This window comes from Hippoglossus hippoglossus, chromosome 22 (assembly GCF_009819705.1).
Source record: "Hippoglossus hippoglossus isolate fHipHip1 chromosome 22, fHipHip1.pri, whole genome shotgun sequence".
Taxonomy (NCBI): domain Eukaryota; kingdom Metazoa; phylum Chordata; class Actinopteri; order Pleuronectiformes; family Pleuronectidae; genus Hippoglossus; species Hippoglossus hippoglossus.
Genome location: NC_047172.1, coordinates 1,617,196 through 1,637,515, shown reverse-complemented (window position 1 = coordinate 1,637,515; position 20,320 = coordinate 1,617,196). Strand labels below are relative to the sequence as shown.

The following is a 20,320-nucleotide window of genomic DNA, read 5'->3' as shown; positions in this document are numbered from 1 at the left end:
AACGTAACCCACCACGACTGCAGCTAGTGAAACAGAATCAGAGTAGAATGACAGTAGATCGCATCCCTTCACCAACAGTCACCACGTGAAACCACTTTCACTACGTCTGGATTTTGTTGGGATCTGCACCAACTTGCACACGCTCACACATCAGCCCCTTAAACATGCTCGACTTCTTTTAACCAGGTCCGTGAATCATTCTCTGAAAAATCAATGAAAATGTTAAAAGAAATCTCACAATGGTAAAGAACTTCCTGGAGCTGCACCAAACTTTAATGAGTTCCTCCACTGACTCGTACCACCTCCTTCCAGTTTCATAGTAAATCATCCAGGAGTTTGTGCGTAACCCTGGAAACCAGCAAACAAACGCAGAGGAAAACACAACCTCACTGTTGCCACACAGCAAGAAGGTTCTTGGTTTGAATCCCAGTTTCGTCGGGGGTCTTTCTGTGTCTGTTTTCTCCCGGTGCTCCAGATCAGGGGTTAGGGGTTAAAGATTTAAACTGATGCGACCTGTTCAGGGTGTCGCCCGCCGCTCGCCCAACGTCAGCTGAGATTGACCCCACGACCCTTACAGGATAAGAAGTACAGATAATAAATGTCTTGTGTTGTAAAGGGAGAAACTGTTCCAGGAAGAGGAAGACAGACATTGTTTAAGCAGCCGTTGTAATTTCCCAAAGTAGCACAGTATTGATGATTTCTATAAAACCAGTAGTTAAGATGTGTCCTGACAGGGGACAGGCTGAATTAACGACGGGTTTTACTGCGTCGAAGCAAACTTAAGGCCATCGAGCTTCGTCTTCAGCCTCTTCCTCCCCCTGCCGCTGCTTCTGTTTCCATAGAGACCTCACTCGAAATAGTTCTCCCTCTTTTAACCCCAAACTGCCTCCTCCTCCTCCGCCTCCTCCTCCTCCTCCTCCTGCTGCCAGCCAATAAATATGACAAAAGAAAGGGGAGAAGAAGAAGCAAGTTTAAATGGGATGTGATGACGGTACACAAGCGGCACAATCAGTAAGTACAGGGAGAAAGGAGGCCGACGGACAGACAGCGGCGGAGAGCGACTGCGTGTTTGAGATAAAGTGTTTTTTACGAGAAGGAGAAAAAGAAAAGCCAAAGAAAAAGAAGCAGAAAGAAGCAGACGCTGTTTTTTAATGCTCAGAGCGAACGTGTCAAGCAACAAGAGTAAATATAAGATATAGAAAATAAGAGTGAAGCAGAATACAAAGAGGAGAGAGTGTGTTTCTGTAACACACATTAAAAGACAGGAGGGAGGAGGTTTGGAGATAAACACTGTTCCACTTTAGTTCCTGCAGGTTTCAGCTGGAACTGGAATCCAAACACCAGGCTCCTAATTGGACGAGTGGACGGTCAGTGTCTCCCCAGCGCCGGAGGTTTGACCCACAAAACCACCGCCGAGGATGTGAAGAGGTTCAATTAAACTCTGTGTGAACTCAGACACCTGAAACGTGAGAGTCAGTCTCCTGACGAGTGAAGTGTGGAATCACGCAGAGAAGAAACAAACTACAAACTGAAAACTACACTTCTATTTACACAGAGCGGCCATATTTGATGGAAAATGTAAAAGTTCAGGTCTAGAGCTGAGACTTCCTCCAACCAAGTCAGGGAATACGAGAGCGTTCCGAGGAGGGAACACTGACGAGTCATTAAACAGGACCAGTCAACACAATCGAAAATGAATCGCGACACAAGAATAAAAGCAACACAAAGGTTTTCTGAGCTATAAATCAAAACCACGTGAATTGTTATTATCGTGTGTGTGAAGCTGCTCTGCTTATAGAACCTGGGGCTTTATGAGGAAACACAATTAAGAGTTAACTACAGAAAAAACTAAATAAAGAATCGGTGCACGATCCTCTGAACACAGAAATGCTCGGATCCTTAAAGTACAAACATTATTCTGCATCAGCTGTTAAAAGTCACTTTCCTGGACCCATAAGGAATCTGAACTCCTCAGTCACAGAAGTCAGGCAACAGGTCGTCGTCTCACGACTCTGTTTGACATCTCATCTGTCCCCCCTGGTTCTACGTATTTAAATGTGTCTCTGTTGTCCTGCCTCTGGTGGCCGCAGTGAGATGGGCTGCACTGGGAGGAGGATGGTGAGGACGAGGAGCAGATGAAGAGCTTTATCTCCTCAGATCTATCAGCTGACGGAGCAGCCGGAGGGACGGAGGAGCAGACGCTGTCAACGTGACGCTGATCAACTGGGGAGAAAGTTCGTCTCCAAATCGACTGTGACACTGAAAAGGAAAACATATCAGAACCATCGCTTGGTTTCAGTCGGTTGGTTCATTTTGGCCTCGACACTGATCTGAGGAATCTTTGTCCCACGTTGTTGCTGAGCGCTCGTTTCCTCCCGGAGTCAGAAGACGTTTTCAGACATGAACTCCAGAGAACATCCGCAGAATCGGGTTCACGTGTTTTTGTTTACAGCACAGTGACGTCAACTCTTATCAACATCAACTCTGTGTGTGGCTCAGTCTTTTCATCCTGAGTAGGACTGGATCCAGCACATGAAGAAACACCTGGATGATGGATCCTGAATGAGATCCGGTTCCTTCACAGGCTGAATATGAACTTTTCCCTGCACATCTGAATGAATGTTGGGATCTCAGGTAAAAAGTGACAGGGATGTTTTCTCGCTGCTCGTCCGAGGGGGGGAGGTGATTAATGGGACTCGAACAGGAAACAGCAAGTGTTGTTGTGGTGTTGTCCGACATTCAACATACTAACACAAACAACACTGTACGCACATTTCAGGGTTTCTCTATTCAGGTGTTGTTGTTTCTATACGAACCTGAATTGACACTAATAGTTTTATTCTTATTTCCACGTCTAACAGCAATTTGGTGAAAATCTGATGTCACCAGAAACTGTTGATCCTTAAAAAACACAAAGTTTGAATCTGTCAACAGTCGTATAACTTCTGTTTGATCCCTTCAGCTCCTCTTTTAGCTGAATTATATATATATATATTTAAATATAAATGGGTTCTCATTTACATATATATATATATAAATATATATCTGGAAGAGACGATTCGCCTCAGTTCACCTTTATGAGATCGTCAAAAAGAGACGGAGCTGGATGATGAAATATTTCTACAAGAGGTAAAAACAGCAAATGTCACTCAGCTGGGGTCAAACGACGCACAAGTGTTTCTCAGTGTGACAACAATAAAACTGTGTGTGTGTGTGTGTGTGTGTGTGTGTGTGTGTGTGTGTGTGTGTGTGTGTGTGTGTGTGAGAGAGAGAGAAATCAGGAGCGATCAGAGGCCGTGTACCTCATTTTCTCCTCTTGTGGGTCTGGGACGATCTGCCCGAGGAGCTCAGGATGATTTGTCACAGTGAATGAGTTTGAGCGACAGAAATCTGTCAGTCCAGCAGGACGACGCAGACACAGTGTCAGCGCCTGGAGCCCAGAAAACATTCATCACAACACTTCTACACGGGAAGACAACCAGCACACACACACACACACACACACACACACACACACACACACACACACACACACACACACAAACACACACACACACTCTCAAACCCAGATGTAAAGACAGAGGCACAGAGAACCTTCCACAAACATACATCAATAAATCTAAGTCTGAATTTGGTCTGATCAACATTAAAATAATAAGTTTGATCATTATATATCTGTGGATTCCTCAAAATGAGATTTAACTCGGCTCCAGTAGCGTCTTCAAGGCTTATTCTTGTTTTTAATGGAAACTGGAGAGTGTCCAGTCCGTCCTGTGAGGATCTCATCTCAAGGGAGGTGGCAGACATCATTCTGACCACATGATCTTCAGTCATGATTAGACCTCTATAAGCTTATATATAGCCTATATGATTTTTTGATGAAAACCATTTGAAACCACCGTCTGTAAAAACCCTGAAAACACCAGTGATAATAAACAAAAACAGCAACACAAGCTGGACGGGGACGGGACGTTCAGAAGAAGCCAGCGCCCTCTCGAGCCATCGAGCTCAGTCCATTTGCTGCCCAGTGAGCGAGGGCGGCTTCCGCAGGCTGCGTGTCAACACGCCACACGCCGACGGGCCGCCGCCGCCGCGCTCCACCAGACGAGCACTGAGAGAACCAGTCGGCAGCATCAGTCCCACAAACCCCCTGAAAAAAAGAAAAGCTGCGGTATAAATCTGTTTTCGACGAGCGCTAATTGTGCATCAAGCGTTCTCTGGGTGAGTTAAACATTCAGGCTGATTGCCTCCAAATAAATATTGACCGAAAACTCTGCTGAGGCTTCCCGGCATTAGTCAGAGCCCGACCCCCCCCCCCCCCCCCTCTCCCCTCCAGCCACAACAAGCATTTCTGTAATTGTGAATCTCTTTCGGTTAATAAGGTTGTTTTTTTCCCACAGTTTTCTCCAATGTGCCGTTGTTTACTTCTCATCAGGTCAACTTAATAGACGACTTACTGCCGTGTCAAAGCCATAATGGGTTTTAGAGAGAGAGGGTTGGGTGGCAGGTGGGGGGGGGGGGGGGGGGGGGATATTAGGCAGAGTTCAGTAACATCACATGGTCGGATATGTGTGTTCCCTATTGGTAGATGATGTTTACTAATGTGAGCAAACTTTCCAAATGAACAAGTATGAGAAGCGACAGCAGAAAGACACATTCGATTCATTAAAGTAATGAGGATTCAGTGTGTTTTCAGAAGGACGGGATGAAAGCAGGAGGAAGAGGAGAGGGATGAAGAACGTCGAACACGGCTCAGCAGCTGTATGTCCACCAACCACTGCAGTTTCCATCACACATGTTTTTTTTCCAGATTCATTGAAGGTCAGTGTGACCTTTGACCACTAAAATCTAATCAGTTAATCCTTCAGTCCAAGTTAATGCTTGTGGGAGGATTCCCTCAGTGTGCTTTGTGAGGTCACACTGACCGTTAACTTTGACCAGGTCAACATGTTCTTAGGATTTCTAGTTTGTACATAAGTGTTGTTTAAACAGCATTTCCAACATATTCAGGGCTGCAATTCACCATCAGCTACAGTCATTCAGATAAATATATATATTTTTAAAGATACAGCTAATGTGAATCATAATTATTATGAAGTTTTCCTGATGTGTGTCCCTCAACTTCAAAAGCTCAACGTAGTTTGTTTGGATGATAATTGTTTTCTGGTAATTTGCAGAAATCAGAAAAATAGACAGATGGTGAAAATCGATGCCGTGACAAATAGATTCATTCCAGCGAGTACATAAGTTTCTATGTTTCAAAGCACTGATAAAATGAAAAGCAGGATTTAAAAAAATTTAAAATCTGGCAATTGTCTTTCTTTCTCCTGTGTTATTATTTAACACCTTTTTTAATCTGTTTTTCATGTGCTTACGATGTATAACAGCAAACAGGCTTTCTGAAGGAAAGACTTGTTCAGCTCTGCTGGACGTCTGCAGGTGAACCAGGAGGAGGACAAGACGAAGGAGGAGGAGGAGGAGGAGAGGAAGAAGAGGAGGAATAGAGGAAGAGGAAGGAGAAGATGAAGGAGAAGGAGCGGGAGAGGACAAAAAAGAAGAGAAATAGGAGGACAAAGGAAAAAAGGAAGAATGAGAGGAAGTAGAAGAGGAATAGAAAAGACAAAGAAGAAGAAGAGGAGGAGGAAGAAGAGGAATAGAAAAGACAAAGAAGAAGAAGAGGAGGAGGAGAGGATGAAGACGAATAGAGGAAGACGAGAAGGAGATGAAGTAGAAGAAGACGAAGAAAAGAAAGAAGAAGAAGAGGAGGAAGAAGAGGAATAGAAAAGACAAAGGAGAAGAGGAAGAAGGAGGAGAAGAGGAGGAGAGGAAACCTTGATTACTGGCACAGACTGTATTTTAAAAAGACGAAGAGGATTATCCTTTCAGTTATTCTCCTGTTTCACTGAATAAATTCCTCAGAATAAAAACACAGCCACAAACAATAGTTATCTGCCGCTCGCTGCTCGTGTGTCTTTCATCTGGAGTCGACAAGTCGCAGTGTTGCAGTTTCACTAATGGGGCCGAATTACAACCAGCACAGATGAGACGCCTCTGAGGTTCCACCGCTGAAGGTAACAAGGCCGTCGGGGGTCGAGCCGGGCGCCTGGGGCCCCTGGGGGCCGGGCCTCTGCAGGAGTAATGAAGTCATGGAGGAGCACTCGCATCGAACCGCAAGGCGCCTGGTAAACAGCGAGATGTGTTTTTGTGAGCGAGGCAGCGCTGGGAGCAGATTCTAACCAGCGAGCCGTCTGTTGACAAGAGGGATAACTGGGTTTACTGGGTCAGAAGGTGGCGTCGGATATGGAACCAGTGAAACGAGGAGCGGAACAGGCAGCGCAGGTTTAAGGGGTCAGTCCACACCTACGTCCTCTTTATAAAGCCTTGAGTTTATTTTATTATGTCTCAATTAAAGCACTAAAATAAAAATCCAGCTCTAGTAACATGATGTTCTTATTGAATCATATTTTCCCCAAATTCAGAATCATCAGAATAAAAATACACTTTATTGATCCATGTGGGAGTTGTTCCAACCAAGAATACAGAAGAAATAGAAATAGAAAATAATATAATGTCAATAGAGCCGAGGCCCAACAGTCTCCTTATTAAAACCACAGTTTTCAAATATTTATATTTGGATCTGCACCAAAGATAAAAGACACATTTCAGTCCCCTAGAAGTGTCGGATCCACAAATCATTCTCTGAGAAATCAACGTTCTGGATCCTAAGCCGAACCTGAACTGAGTGGATTCTCTCCTGAACCCACATCCTTCCACCAAGTCTCAGACTGACCCATCCGTAGTTTCTGCATAAGTACACTAATATTTACGAGTAATTAAACAGGTGAGTTAAATTGAAATAAACTAAGAGCTTCACTTTCAGTCTCACTCTCTGAACCTCAGCCACAGGAATCCGGAGATTCAGCCGTGGAGCAAGAGGCCGAGACCTTGTGAGCTGCAGGTTGTTTAAACAGTGAGAGAGTTGCTGCTCTGTGATTGGTCCTCAGACCCCACAGTGTACAGGGCGTTAGCATCAGATGACGCCTGCAGCAGACATTGATCGATCTTCCAGCTCCCCGGTTTCGTCTGACTCTGGCTGCGCCGCTCGGGTTTGGCAGCTGGAGGAGGATCCGAGGTCACGTCGACACCAGTTAGAAGACTTGGTGTCAGGGGATCCTGCATCTGGGGCTTTATTCACACTGTCCGTGAAGTCGTTTTTTTAACTGTAGTGACGGGAGCAGCAGGTGAGACAGGTACAGAGCGACGGTGAATGTGGTTATCACAGCTTGGCCTCCATTTTCCCCGCCGTCAGCAATTAAACCGGAGGAGCACCGATCCATCATGCCTGGCACCTGCTTGATTCAATCATCCCCTCTCACCCTGCATGTGACTGCAGCCTCCACACTTTGGGCTCCGGCGCAAATTAAAAGAGGAGAAATTAAAAAATTAGAATGAAAATGGGAGCGATTGAATCCTTCAGAGACGTGTCACTGTGGGAGCGAGTGGAAGATCGGCTCCTGAATGAGCGAGCGGGGAAGAGATTTGCCACGAGGACGATTACAACTTGCGGCTTTTATGGAAATGTGGTGTGAATCCCTAACAACACAAAACCCCGGAGTGGTTTGCACAGCACACGTTAAATAGATGAAACTGATATTCATTATTTATGGAGGAGCTCTAGTGTAATGTAGTGAAATTCATCGGCGGTAATGTTTGTAGTATTCTTTTTTCTCTAAAGTCGTTCTAAAAGCATGTGGCACACGTTTAAAACACGTGCCGGTGGAAAGTGATTTCATATTCACTCACGATCTCTGGAGCTGGACGGGAGGCGTTAACCCAACTCTCACAACACACGTTCCTTCAGATGGCCGTTGGTAAGCAGAGGGATTTACTACGAGGTGAGTTCCAGTTCCCGCAGATGTGCGTTAAAAAGTGTTTTTGTGAATGTAAAAATGTTTCCTGCACCTGAAACACGTCGCTGATACCTCCGCACAGCGATGGCTCATAAGTGCCTCGTGCAGGTCTATGAAAAGCCAGGTGGAGTGAGAGCGGAGGCCAGGGCTGGACCATAATATAAATATAGATATTAAGCCCTGGTTTTAACATCAGTCCTTTTCAACAGTTAAGCTAAACATCGTGATTCCAGAAGCTAAACTCCAATTCATTTAATTGATGGAGGTTTGGATTTTCAGCCATACTGTTTTCACCATCCAAGGTAGATGTAAAATGACGTAAATTAAATATTTATCACAACCACAGAAGAACCATGATTTATTTCTAACATGCTGATGAGTGAAAGGGTTCAATGGTGAAAGTCAGAATACAAAAAGGTTAAATTCTAGAAGCAGCGCTGGACTATAGGGCCCAACTCATCCACTATAATCAGAAATGTTAATTTTAACAACCCGACCTGCGAATCATCCGGACTCGTGGGTATAGCTGCGATCCGCCCGTCTCTACAGTGTTGTACCTTTTTTTCTGTTTTCCTATATTGTTGCTGTGAATCAAATGTAATATTTTATATTTCATCTCGTAGCTCATCGACCTGGTTCCAGGATTAAACTATCTATAAGGTTTTTTCTGATGTGTGTCGTCTCTACTCGTTTATTCTGGTTCTAAGCAAAGTGTCTCCATGTTTCGTCCTCTTCTTCTGCGCAGTCATGAAAATCTTTCCTGAGGCCATCAGGTGCAGAAACGTCTGCACTGTGGCAGCACATGTTCCTTCAGCTCAAGTAATAACTAACCCCCCCCCCCTCCGGCCCCAAAAATAGGAGTCAGGGGTTTTTTGAGTCGGCGGCGTTGGCGGCGTTTCACTGTCACAGCGTGTGCTCGTGCTCTTTCTGTGGTTGCCATGTCAACAAGTTAAGCGAGGCAGGTCAGGGTGAAGCTGAGGTTTCACTTCTCTGTGCTGTTAAATGTCTGTAATAGACTTTCCTGAGGCTGTAATAGACTTTCCTGAGGCTGTCCCTCATCCATCTGCCCAGCAGATACACACCGGCAGGTCATTTTTATAATTTTTCAAAGGAGGTGCATTAGAAAACGCAGCCGATTTATTTTCTCATATCTGAGAATCGCAGTGTTTGACAGGTAAAAGATTAACAGAAGAAGTGTGATCTATGGCCTTTGGGTGCAAGTTAATTTCCTGCCGCCTTGAGTTGAACATGTTCGGTACGTAAGAGAGAACGGTTCATTATTGCTCGTCACTCAACCGTCACAGGAAATGAGTTTTTAAAGAAGCAGAAGGATCCGCCATGTTTTCTGAAGATGACAACGATGAACATTTATTCAAAAAGTTCACGATGACAAATCCTCCTCCGCTGGAATACCTTCAGAAAACCTCTTACGAAAAATTCTTCCGACATCCTGACGTTGAATCAGCAAAGGAGGAAAAATGATTGTTGCTGCATATGGGCACCATATCTGTTATCTGTTAAATAATTCAAGTTATCAGTTGCACTTTACCATGAACTTACTCGTGTTACTTTCACGAGTTAACACATGATCCTGGGGTCACCGTGGAGACGGAGATTCCTGTGGTGTTTGGTCTGAACAACATACGACTGTGGCCGGAGATTCAATCCCACGTCCTTTTTTTGTCCACATGTCGTTTGTCTTTTGTTCGGACACTGAAACCCATTTCCTCCCGGGGGTCGAGCATGTTCCACAGCAGCTCGACGGCATGAGAGTGTGATACCCAATTTAAACCTGCATTACAATGCATTGTGGGTGAAGGGACTGCAACTGGTCAGAGACGCATTGTGGCCAAACTGAACACAAGTGTGAAAGCAGTTGTGTTGTCAATCGGAAGATAATGAACCAACAAGCAGAGAGAAACCATCACTGAGGAAACGTATCTGACGTGTATTTATGGTTACAACTTGACTCTGAGGGGTAATACGAATAAAAGCCTGTAGTGACCCATTCAGGCTTTTCCATTCAGCAGCAGGTCCAACACACAAAGAAGAAAACACCAAACGGTTGTTTCTGTTTCAGTCAGCGACGGGAGACTGACGCACTGAACCTTTCACAGATAAATAATGAGTTGATATAAATACAGACAGAAGCACAGCCGGCCCCGTCGTCTGTGTTTATAACCCTTTTTGATAAAAAGCGCATTAGACTGGTGAGATTTGCTTTCTCAGGGGTTTTTTTCTCGAGGAATTGTGACGACGCTGAAGGTCGTTTCTCTTCCAGTCGTTTCTCCGGCACCTGCAGCAGCAGATCCAGTGAATAAATATCACATCACCCGAGTGTGTGTCCTTTGCTTTGCTTTAAGCATCTCGGTCACAAGATCGTTGAGCAGAGGGCTGCTTTGCTAAAAAAGACCTTGTGATGAAAACACTGCAAGGAAAGCAAGAAAACTACACTCCTGCTTTTACATTTATTATTCAGAGAGCCAAGGTGGCCAGCGTGCTCCCCTGCTCCGTGTTTAGCATTCGGTTACAGGGAACGCCGTGACTTTCTAAAGCTGCTGAGGAGAGGACGGCGTCGCCATGAAAGAGAATAAGACTGAGACTGTAAAAGGTGATGCAACCTCCAGAGGACAGAGGGACGGCTGCACAGATCAACCTCCAGGGACAGAGGACGGCTGCACAGATCAACCTCCAGAGGACAGAGGGACGGCTGCACAGATCAACCTCCAGAGGACAGAGGGACGGCTGCACAGATCAACCTCCAGAGGACAGAGGGACGGCTGCACAGATCAACCTCCAGAGGACAGAAGACGGCTGCACAGATCAACCTCCAGAGGACAGAAGGACGGCTGCACAGATCAACCTCCAGAGGACAGAGGGACGGCTGCACAGATCAACCTCCAGAGGACAGAAGGACGGCTGCACAGATCAACCTCCAGAGGACAGAGGGACGGCTGCACAGATCAACCTCCAGAGGACAGAAGGACGGCTGCACAGATCAACCTCCAGAGGACAGAAGGACGGCTGCACAGATTCATAACCGATCACGCAGCTTCGGCTCCGGGAGACAAAGTTAAAGGATCGTTAGCAGGTGACCTGAACTGAACCCCGGGGGGCAGTTGGGAAAATGTTAATGTAACAATCTCCTCAGTTGTGAGTCGTCCATCACTGAGGTGTTTAAACTGCTGAGTGTCCTGAAACGTGGACGTGTTGTAGGGGCAGCTCCCAGGAGTCACTGGGGGAACTGGGTGAATGTAAAGCAGGGAGCTGCGGAAATCAGCTCAGAAAACTTTCAGTAAAAAGTTTGAGTTTTATTAAAGAAAAGGAGACAAACTACTAAACTTTCAAACTTTCGTCCAGATACGTTCACCAGTAAACTTTACTCCACTTTTCACAGCAGCTCCACATCTATCTTATAACTTTGTCCTGATGATCACTGAGCTGTATTTGAGATGCGGTTTCCAATGATGTTAATCTCAAAAACAAATACTGTGACGAAATGTGTCAACAGACGAGATGAAACTGGCACAATAAATATTAACTGTGAGTAAATAACCAAATATCTGAAGTGGGCACCGCTCAGCCACGTGAACAGAGAGGACCCAGCCCCCCCCCCCCCCCCCCCCCCCCCCCCCCCCCCCCCCCCCCTCCACCAGCCATCAGGCAGATGTTTCCAGCTCCCTCTGACCCGGAAACACATCTGGAAATCCTTCATCCCCTCTGCAATAACCATCCTGAACTATTTAAAGTAGACGATGCATTTTAACCCTTTTACCTGTTTTTACCAGTCCCTTCTTCTGTGCCTGCTCGAATTTGATGTGTGCATATGTTTTTAATTTTAATCGTGTATATTGTTGAGCCTTGTTTTTAAGATGTTCTGTTTTTAAATGTGAATTATGTGTGTAAGCCCTGTCAAAAGGATAATTTCTGTCACTTTGGGACAGACAATAAAATATTTGTATCTATCCAAACAATAAAATATAATAAAAATAACGATATAATTAAATCTAGCAGGAACAGGCAGCTTCAACCGTTAAACATAAACTCAGTTAGCAGCGTTAACCGTCGGATCCTCACCTCAGGAGGATATTCAACCTCATTCTAACTCCTCCTGCTGGGGGACATTCGTGTTTCTAGATTCCAAGACAAGTCGTTCAATAGCTCTCGAGATATTTCAATCAAAACAACATATTTCAGACTAATGGAGCCACTAAAATCAGCAGGATTCCTCCTCTGGGAACCATGAACGTCTCAGCAGAACTTTTGTTTCAGCCTGTGTGCCTCGGTGTTGATGGATTGTATCCCGGTGCAGCTCCATCTTCATCTCGTCTGAACACGTTCTTCCTCGGCCCTCGACTGAACTCTCCTCTCGTCTCTTTTTCAAACCGACCGACCGCGAGCCGAACAGAAACCTCCACCTCCTCCGGGGAGGCGATGGAGACGTGGATCCGGTTTCTGGGGCAGACTGTTTCCAGAATCGGGGTCATCTGATAGTCACAGATGAATTCACTGATTTACTGATGAGTCAGATGAAAAGAGAGAGAGAGAGAGAGAGAGAGAGAGAGAGAGAGAGAGAGAGAGAGAGAGGATGGATTAGAGAGTGAAAAGTGACAAAAAGAGAAAGAGTAAGTACGTCTGTTTATGGATTAGTGGACTAATCTCCTTGCTGCCGTCGGAGAGGGAGGCCACACACTGTACAGCCTCAGGATCAGCTCCTGCAACGCAGAGCTCTCTCGCCCTCCCTCTCTCGCCCTCCTTCGCCATCCGAGTGTCTGTGTTTCTCTCTCTCTCTCTCTCTCTCTCTCTCTCTCTCTAGCGCTTTCTTTCCAAACTAATCAGGGCATCTCAGCTGAGGAGCGGAGAGCGACACTCCGAGCTGCTTCCTCCTCCTCCTCTCTCCTCCTCCTCCTCCTTCCTCCTCTTCCTCTTCTTCTTCTTCCTGTCACACCCCATTTCTCTTGTCCTTCCTGTTCATTCTCGCCCACTTCTCTTCTTTTCCTCCAGCTCCTTCCTCTCATCCCCTTCCTCCACCATCTCGCGGCATCATTTTCACCAACCTTCCTTCTGCCTCCATCTCCTCTCCTCCCCCTCTCCTCCCCCTCTCCTCCCTTTCCTCCCCCGCAGGCCTCACTGGAGGGTAGGATGAGTGGACTGGGGTGGAATGGTGGCTATTGGGATTGTGTGGAAGTGGCTACAGGCTCCAGAAGAGTCCGGAGCGCTTCACGCACCGGGCGGAGTTTTAAGTCGGATAAATACTTGGCTGGGGGGGCGAGAGCATCAGGGAGGAGATCCTTCCTCTGCTCCTTTCCTTCCCTGCTCCCTTTTCTTCATCTCTCGTCCTCACACCCACAATCCCTCTCTCCTCTCCCGCTGAGTCTGGTAAGTCTCTTCCGCTTAGGATACACGACCGTCAAGCCGGGCCGAATCGCCCGCATCCTTCCGCCTGGCTGCTCGCATCACTGGCGAAACCGCTCTGAGCCCAGGTAGTCCCCCCCCCCCCCCCCCCCCCCCCCCCCCCCCCCCACACGCTACCTCACTTTGCCTCGAGCCTCAAAACTGTGTCTTTCCTCAAAAGAAGTGAAACAAAGGTTTTTTCGGTCTGGGTGAGATTATCACTTATCGCTGAATGGTTTCCTGTCGGGAGGATCTTCCTGTGTCAAGTCACAATCTTCTTGAAATGATCTTTTTCATCAGTGTTTTTAAACTGGACGGTGTGATTAACTCCACCTGATGAGGCCGGCCCTCGGTCACAGCGTCAAGGTTCAATATCCCTTCGACGGATCCAAGTGACTTGAGGGGAGAAGGTAGAGTCTCTTCATTCTGCAGAAACGTGATTTGCGTGAGCGTGAAGCTGCCTCACCACCTACTCTCACATCTTTCTGTTCTGTATCATTAAAAAAACAACGCTGCCGTAGAAAGACAGCAGGGGTTGATGATTCCTTCTCTCCCTGCCAATATCTGCGATGACTTTTCACCTCAAACAAACATGGTCGGAGTCCAGAGAATGAAATGATCTCTCCTGGCTAATTAGACTGTGTGAAGAACCGACAGAACCAAGGTGAGAAAGGTGGATAACACTCTGGCAATATTTTACAGTTTACATTTGGATCTAAATCTGTACTTTTTCCGTGACCTTTTCAGTTTGCCACTTAACGCCAAGTAGAAGAAGGTCTTACACGAGCTTTATGTGATCCTCCCTCATTGTGACGAGGAGGAGAAACCAGCAAAGTGCTTCTTTACCTCTAATCTAACCACTAAACACATTTCTGAGGAACTTCAACATTCTCCCGTCAGTTCAATACTGAGGATTTTATTATTATTCAAGATTCTCCACCTCAGGAAACTCATCCAGAACAACTGCACGGCTGTCGAGATAAAATAAACATATTTTTCCATGATTTCTTTCGGGGTTTTTTATTGAGCAGGATCAGATAATGTTTGATCTGTTTCTCAGAATTTTTAAGAATCTGAGTTATGATCTATATTATGTTAATATCATGTGTTTTTTTGTGTGAGTATAATTTTTCGCTGCATTCTAATTTCTCCCTGAAGAATTTGATTAACAGGAATAAATCTCAGGGACATTTTTAAATCTGGTTTTCAGGCTGCACTCCACAGACGTTGGGAGTTAAAACAGTCCTTTCACATGTGCTGCGGCTCCGTTGCCAAGTTGAGTATATTTCATGTTATTTATAGGATGTAGTTTTTGAGTCTGTATACCAACTTGGCCTCAGATGCTCCTGGAAGACGCCGCTCTTCACTGATTGGTTTACAGCCTCCACATTGATCAGGTTGCTGTTGGTTTAACGCAGAGCTCCCGCAGGAACATGTGAATCCTGCTGATCCTAAACAAACTGCACCGTCTCTACACCTGGGAACACGTGAGGGTGGATTTTGTTTGGTTTGTAAATCAACACCATCATCATCTGGTCTCTGGACTGGAAATAAACACGGACGACTTCACAGCTCCCAAGTCAAAGCGTCTTAAACCAAACTGAAAAGGTCCAAGTACGCGTCACATCATTGTTACTCACAGATGGTTCATGTTTCTGATCAGCTTGGTTTTAATTATGTATTTGATGATATAAAAACAGGCTGAAACATCATGATTGACAGCTGAGACTGACATGGCTACCACGGCTCTGTGCCCCGATCCCCAAGGACAGACTCCACATTATCGGTACAGTCACCGAACCACAATTAAATTCCTTTCAGTGTGAGACATGAAATGACTCAGGCTCTGTGAGGAGCTGCAGGTACAAACCATCCACTGTGAATACATGCAAGCAGCATTACTGCAGAGTAGATGCAGTATCTACCTTGTGTATTATTACATGCTCCAGTACAGTGCGGTTGTGTGCATCAGATTGTGCTTCCTTGTGCCTGTGGCGTTTGTGTTGCTGACTTCAACAGCATCAGAGAAATATTAAAATGTTCTATAGACACTTCACACAATTTCCTTTATGTTTCCTGTGACTGCATCTACTTCAGTGGAAGTCTGGATTAAAATAAATAGGTTAAACCTGACGTTTATTGTGATTTGAACTGATATGAAACTTCTTATCATAATAACATTTTAGCTTTGTGTACAATCTGAGAGAAAAGTTGTTTTTTACTGTCTGCTCCTTTAATAAACTCATGATCTTATACTGGGAAGGATACTGGGAGTTTTTCATGTTTTCTATGCGAGGTTCTGTTTTTAAGGACATTTATTATGTACTTATGTTGAGTTATGATACAAAGATCTGCGTCAGACTGTAAATATTATTAATGACGACATGTTAAAATAGTTTTACAGGCGTGTGCAGCGTGAGCTCAGGCGAGTGGAGGGTGAGCGGGGTCATGAAGTGAACACGACACATAACCCAGTGCAACTTGCTGAAAATTAATTACATCTCATGAAACTGCTTTGGGAATTATCATGATGGGCTATTATGCTAATCAGCCTTTAATGGTGGTGATCAAAGTTTCATGGTTCTATACATTGTGCTATAGTGTGTCTGCGTGCAAGGGGTTGTGTGTCCATGTGTGTGTATTTGTGTGAGTTTCTACTTCGTGTATTCTTGAGAGTGGATCGTGATCACATGTTTCTAACAGGTCGGCGTGCACGAGTTCAGAGGAGCTGCGTCTCCGCTGATGGCCACGGATACAGTTAAGAGACCCATTAATCTGAAACTGTCTCGTGACGAACGGGGTGTGAGACATGTGGGAGGACAGCGGGAGGACAGACGGGCAGGGGAAGGGAAGGAGGAGGAGGAGGAGCCGTACAGATCAGCCTCTGTCACACTAATAGGAGGAAGAGTCATTCAGACGTCAGTTCTCCGGATCAGTGTGGGTCGATTATTTGAGATGACTACAAACAAACAGACAGACTGACGGACAGACGTTCAGGCTGGAGACAGGAGGACAGACGGACACGTCGTGTTGTCAGATGGAAAGTGGCAAGTGAAGCTCTTCCGTAAAAAAAACAAACAAAGACAAATAATGAATGACTTGTCTCTCTGCCCGTCTCTCCCCGACCACCTCTGCCCTCCTGGAAATCACAGCTTCCATAGTTTGTCTGTTGCAGAGCAGATTACTGATTCTGCACCGAGGACTGTACAAAACAAGACAACAGACAGATGAGTACATTACAGAACTTCCAGACCCAGAGCACGTGTTTCCCCCAAAGACTGGATGTGAATAAGAAATAATAATAATCGTGTGCAGAAGCTCGGCAGAACTTTCGAGAGAAACACGACAGGATCACGAAGCTGTATCCCGTCTGATTTGTGTCCACGGATCAAACACGTTGCTTGATTAACTCCATCCAGCTCCATTTACCGCTGTCAGATCCATCGCCTCCAAACCTGGCACGTCAGCGCTCGACTGCGATCGACCACAGGGCCAATCAGGACTCACCGGGTCTGAGCCGTTTGCCATTTCCCCTCAAGACAAGACATCTGTGTCCTGCTCGGCCTCCTGTCGCCAGCAGAGAGCATTTGTCAAGTGGGATTAACTTTGAATCAGAGGACGGACGTCGGGTTGAGGAAGAGTTTAAACAGACACGAGACCTGATGTCCGGCTTTTGATCCCCGGCGTCGTCTTTAGTTTCCACGGTTCACTCTTCTTTTAGTTTCATTTCCTCAACAGATTCTGTCTTAACGTCCGTCTCGTTGCTCGGTTGCTCAAGAAAATCTTCTGCAAATATCTGAGGCTAATAATGAAGTATCCAGGATGTCTGAAAATCTTTAAGTAGAAAGAAAATCGGAGAATTGCTTCGTTTGGGTTTCCTCTGAGTTTCCTCCGCAGCCTTTGAGTAATTAAACGCAAAGCTATGGTATCGTCTTGATCAATCAATCACTGTAAACTGCTGAGTTTGACGGATCCATTCTGCTGAGTGACAGTGAACAACAGCCTCTGACCTTCATCACTGAAGGTTAACGCTTCATTTTCACATCCATCTTCGTTACAAACAGCAAAACAAACCCCGACTTCCATCGATAACGATTATTTAGCCTTGTTTTATTCTTCTTTGATTTGTTATTGATTAATTAACATAGAATACCATGTGTGGGTTGCTGAGTTGTAAAAATCTCTCTGGCTGCTATTTGTCCTCTTGTGGAAGGACGTGATCAGTGTCCTCTGGACAAGTGCTGCAGAACATCTGGATCACAGTTGTCTCAATTTAATAACATTTACTAGCACATGACCGTTCACGTACACTGGTCATGTGGTGTAAACAGGAAGTAGATTGTCTCCTCAGCAGTTGGTTGTTTGTTTGGAAAAGTGAGAGCAGGGACGAGGTGGAACTGTTACTGACAGGAAGTGTTGGCATTTACCGCCAGTAGTCGAGTCATGTGACTGATAAGAACCAATCAGGAAGAGAACACGGACGACTGGGTCATGGTTTCCAGACTGAAGCACAACCCAAGGGGTCAACAGCGTTCCCAAACTTTTCAGTCTTGGGCCGTTGAAAACTGCAGAGTAGTGCAGACGCCAGGTGTAACCATAGCGACAGAGATAACTTTTGAATCTCACACATGAAGTGACTGTAGCCTACGACGTGTCGGTGCACGGTGACATCACAGTTGTGTGTAGATGTACAGCAGGAGAACACATTTACAACCACACACAAAAGCCGCGTGCTGAGCCCATTTGAAATATTGCCTTTACAGAAGGCGGTCCCAGAATATTTCCTCTCGGCTGCCGCCCTGCGATGTTCTGAAACTGATCTATGTTGAAACGCAGCGTCGTTCTCACAGAACCATCTGTAACGCAGAAGGATCGGAGCCCCTGTCTGCGTCGCTCTATCAGCGCTCGCTTGCTGAGATCAGGAAACTGCCCACACAGTGTGTGATGCTCGGCCACGCCAGCAAGACTATCAGTCACAGCCAGACACGACGGACAGCGAGCAGCAGATCATGTCTGTGTATTGTTTACTACCCAGCTGAGGCTGTGTGTTGTCCAGATGCCAGGAACAGACAATATGGCCGACAGCCCGGGGGGGGAGGCCCTGGTGTGGCCCCGATACTCAACTCCAGGGCAGGAACAGATTGGACCGAGACAAAAACATAAAACACGCTGTTGCTCCAAAATGAGATTCTGTCGTTTGAAGTCAACCCACAGGCGGGATCATCTGCAGAGAGAACTTGAAAATGGATTTGGAGGAGTGAGGAGGAACATTGTTGTTTCCTGCCAAACACTTTAAGGTACGATACGGACACCTTCTTAAAAATAACCACTGGCAACTCGCCTTCCATTTCCGGACTCGAGTGTAAGTTTCTCTTTGCTTTAGAAAAACTGGCCAAACTATATCCCACTGAAATAGCTTGTCAGAGAAAGTTGTCGACCAAAGTGCATGTTTAAAAATGGTTGTGTGCCAGCACAGAGGAAGAGACACTGAGACACCTAATTAAGTCTAGTTGTGTTATCGAAGCACTAATGGGACTTGATTATAGAAACTTGATCTGTAAAGACATTTGAAGATATCTGTCAAACAAGGGCTCATTAACTTTAAATTCCAATTTACATAAAGGAAATGATCTAGTGTCTCGTGGGAATATCTCTCATTTGAAATAAAGTCACACGAGTCTGCAGCAAACATTGAATTCCTGTTTCATAAATCTCAAAATCGAGCATCACTCTAGAACATTCGGGCTCAGGAGGCATTTTGGGGTTTAAGATTAAAACCTTCAGGTCAGAATTGTCCTGCGATGGTACAAGGACGTTTTCTTGTGGAGGAAGTTTGTAGTTTCTCCAGAGTACGTCTGTAGTGAGAGATGATGTGAGAACATAGCAGGAGGACTCACTCGCCAGTGGGAGGGTTGATAACTGATTGATTACCGGTTGATAACCGCCTGAATCCTGCAGAGAGCGTGTTGCTGTTGTGAACGCGTCGGAGTGGAGTTGTGCCGTGTTGTGCTCGTGTGAAACACAAACTGAGGAGAAGGTCCGGACCCAGCGCTCCAGAGTTCCTCCGCAGGTCATGTGTGAGAACAGCTTTAGTGAATAGACGGAGAGGAATCAATACTAATGTCCTGTTACTTGACGCTCTGGCCTCTGCTGAAGCTACGAGCCCAAACATATCGACTCTGTGCAGAACCTGCAGCTTTCTATCATATCAGCAATTCAATTGGATTTGTATAGTGTCGAATCATAACACATTATCTCAAGGCACTTTGGATATTTAGGTCGAAACCTTAAAAAGTATAGAGAAACACAGCAGTTCCCACAATGAGCAGCTGGAGAAGAAAGAACCAGACTCAGTGTGGGCGACATCGTCCTCCGGCCACAGCTGGGAAAGTTAAGACAATAAATAATGGTTCAAGTATTTTAAGTTCAGGTTAAGGTCAAGTTCTGATTAATAAAAGTCTGTGGGCGGGGGTGCAAACTGCAGCTTTGGACACGAAGGTGGAATCATCGACGAGGTCACCAAGGACCAGAATGCATTGCAGACACCAGGCAGTTCAAATCAAGTCTCTTTGGAACATGTGTGAAAACAACACTCTAACTGGAATAGACTGAACAATGACACTCTGCATAATATCTATAAGTGTTTGTGTAAATGATTTTTACAAAGTGTTTGTTTTGCCGACATGAAACAGAATCCATTACCCATGAGCCTCTGATGATTCTTCCTCTAAAACACACGGCTGATGATGACCATTAGAAACAGAGACGCTCGTTGTTCCACCGTCTCGCTCGTCTTTCTACGAACTCTTTCCTGGTTTTACTGAACATCACAACAGAGTGGCTGCACATCACATGGTCACATCTCATTTGCATGATGAGATAAAGCGAGTGCTGCTCACGACCGTCGAAGCAAACACAGAGTGATAAATAATGTAGAGCAGTTTACAGGCCGACGGCACCGAGCTTCAAAATAAACAATCTGATGTCGAACAGGAAACAAGACGAGCAACAGCTTC

The 20,320-nt window shown here is 45.6% G+C and overlaps 1 protein-coding gene across 1 annotated transcript in view; it reads right to left on the bottom strand.

The window, feature by feature from the left end:
- kcnh5b (potassium voltage-gated channel, subfamily H (eag-related), member 5b) overlaps window positions 1–20,320 on the bottom strand; it is a 77,293-nt gene that overhangs the window by 30,248 nt on the left and 26,725 nt on the right.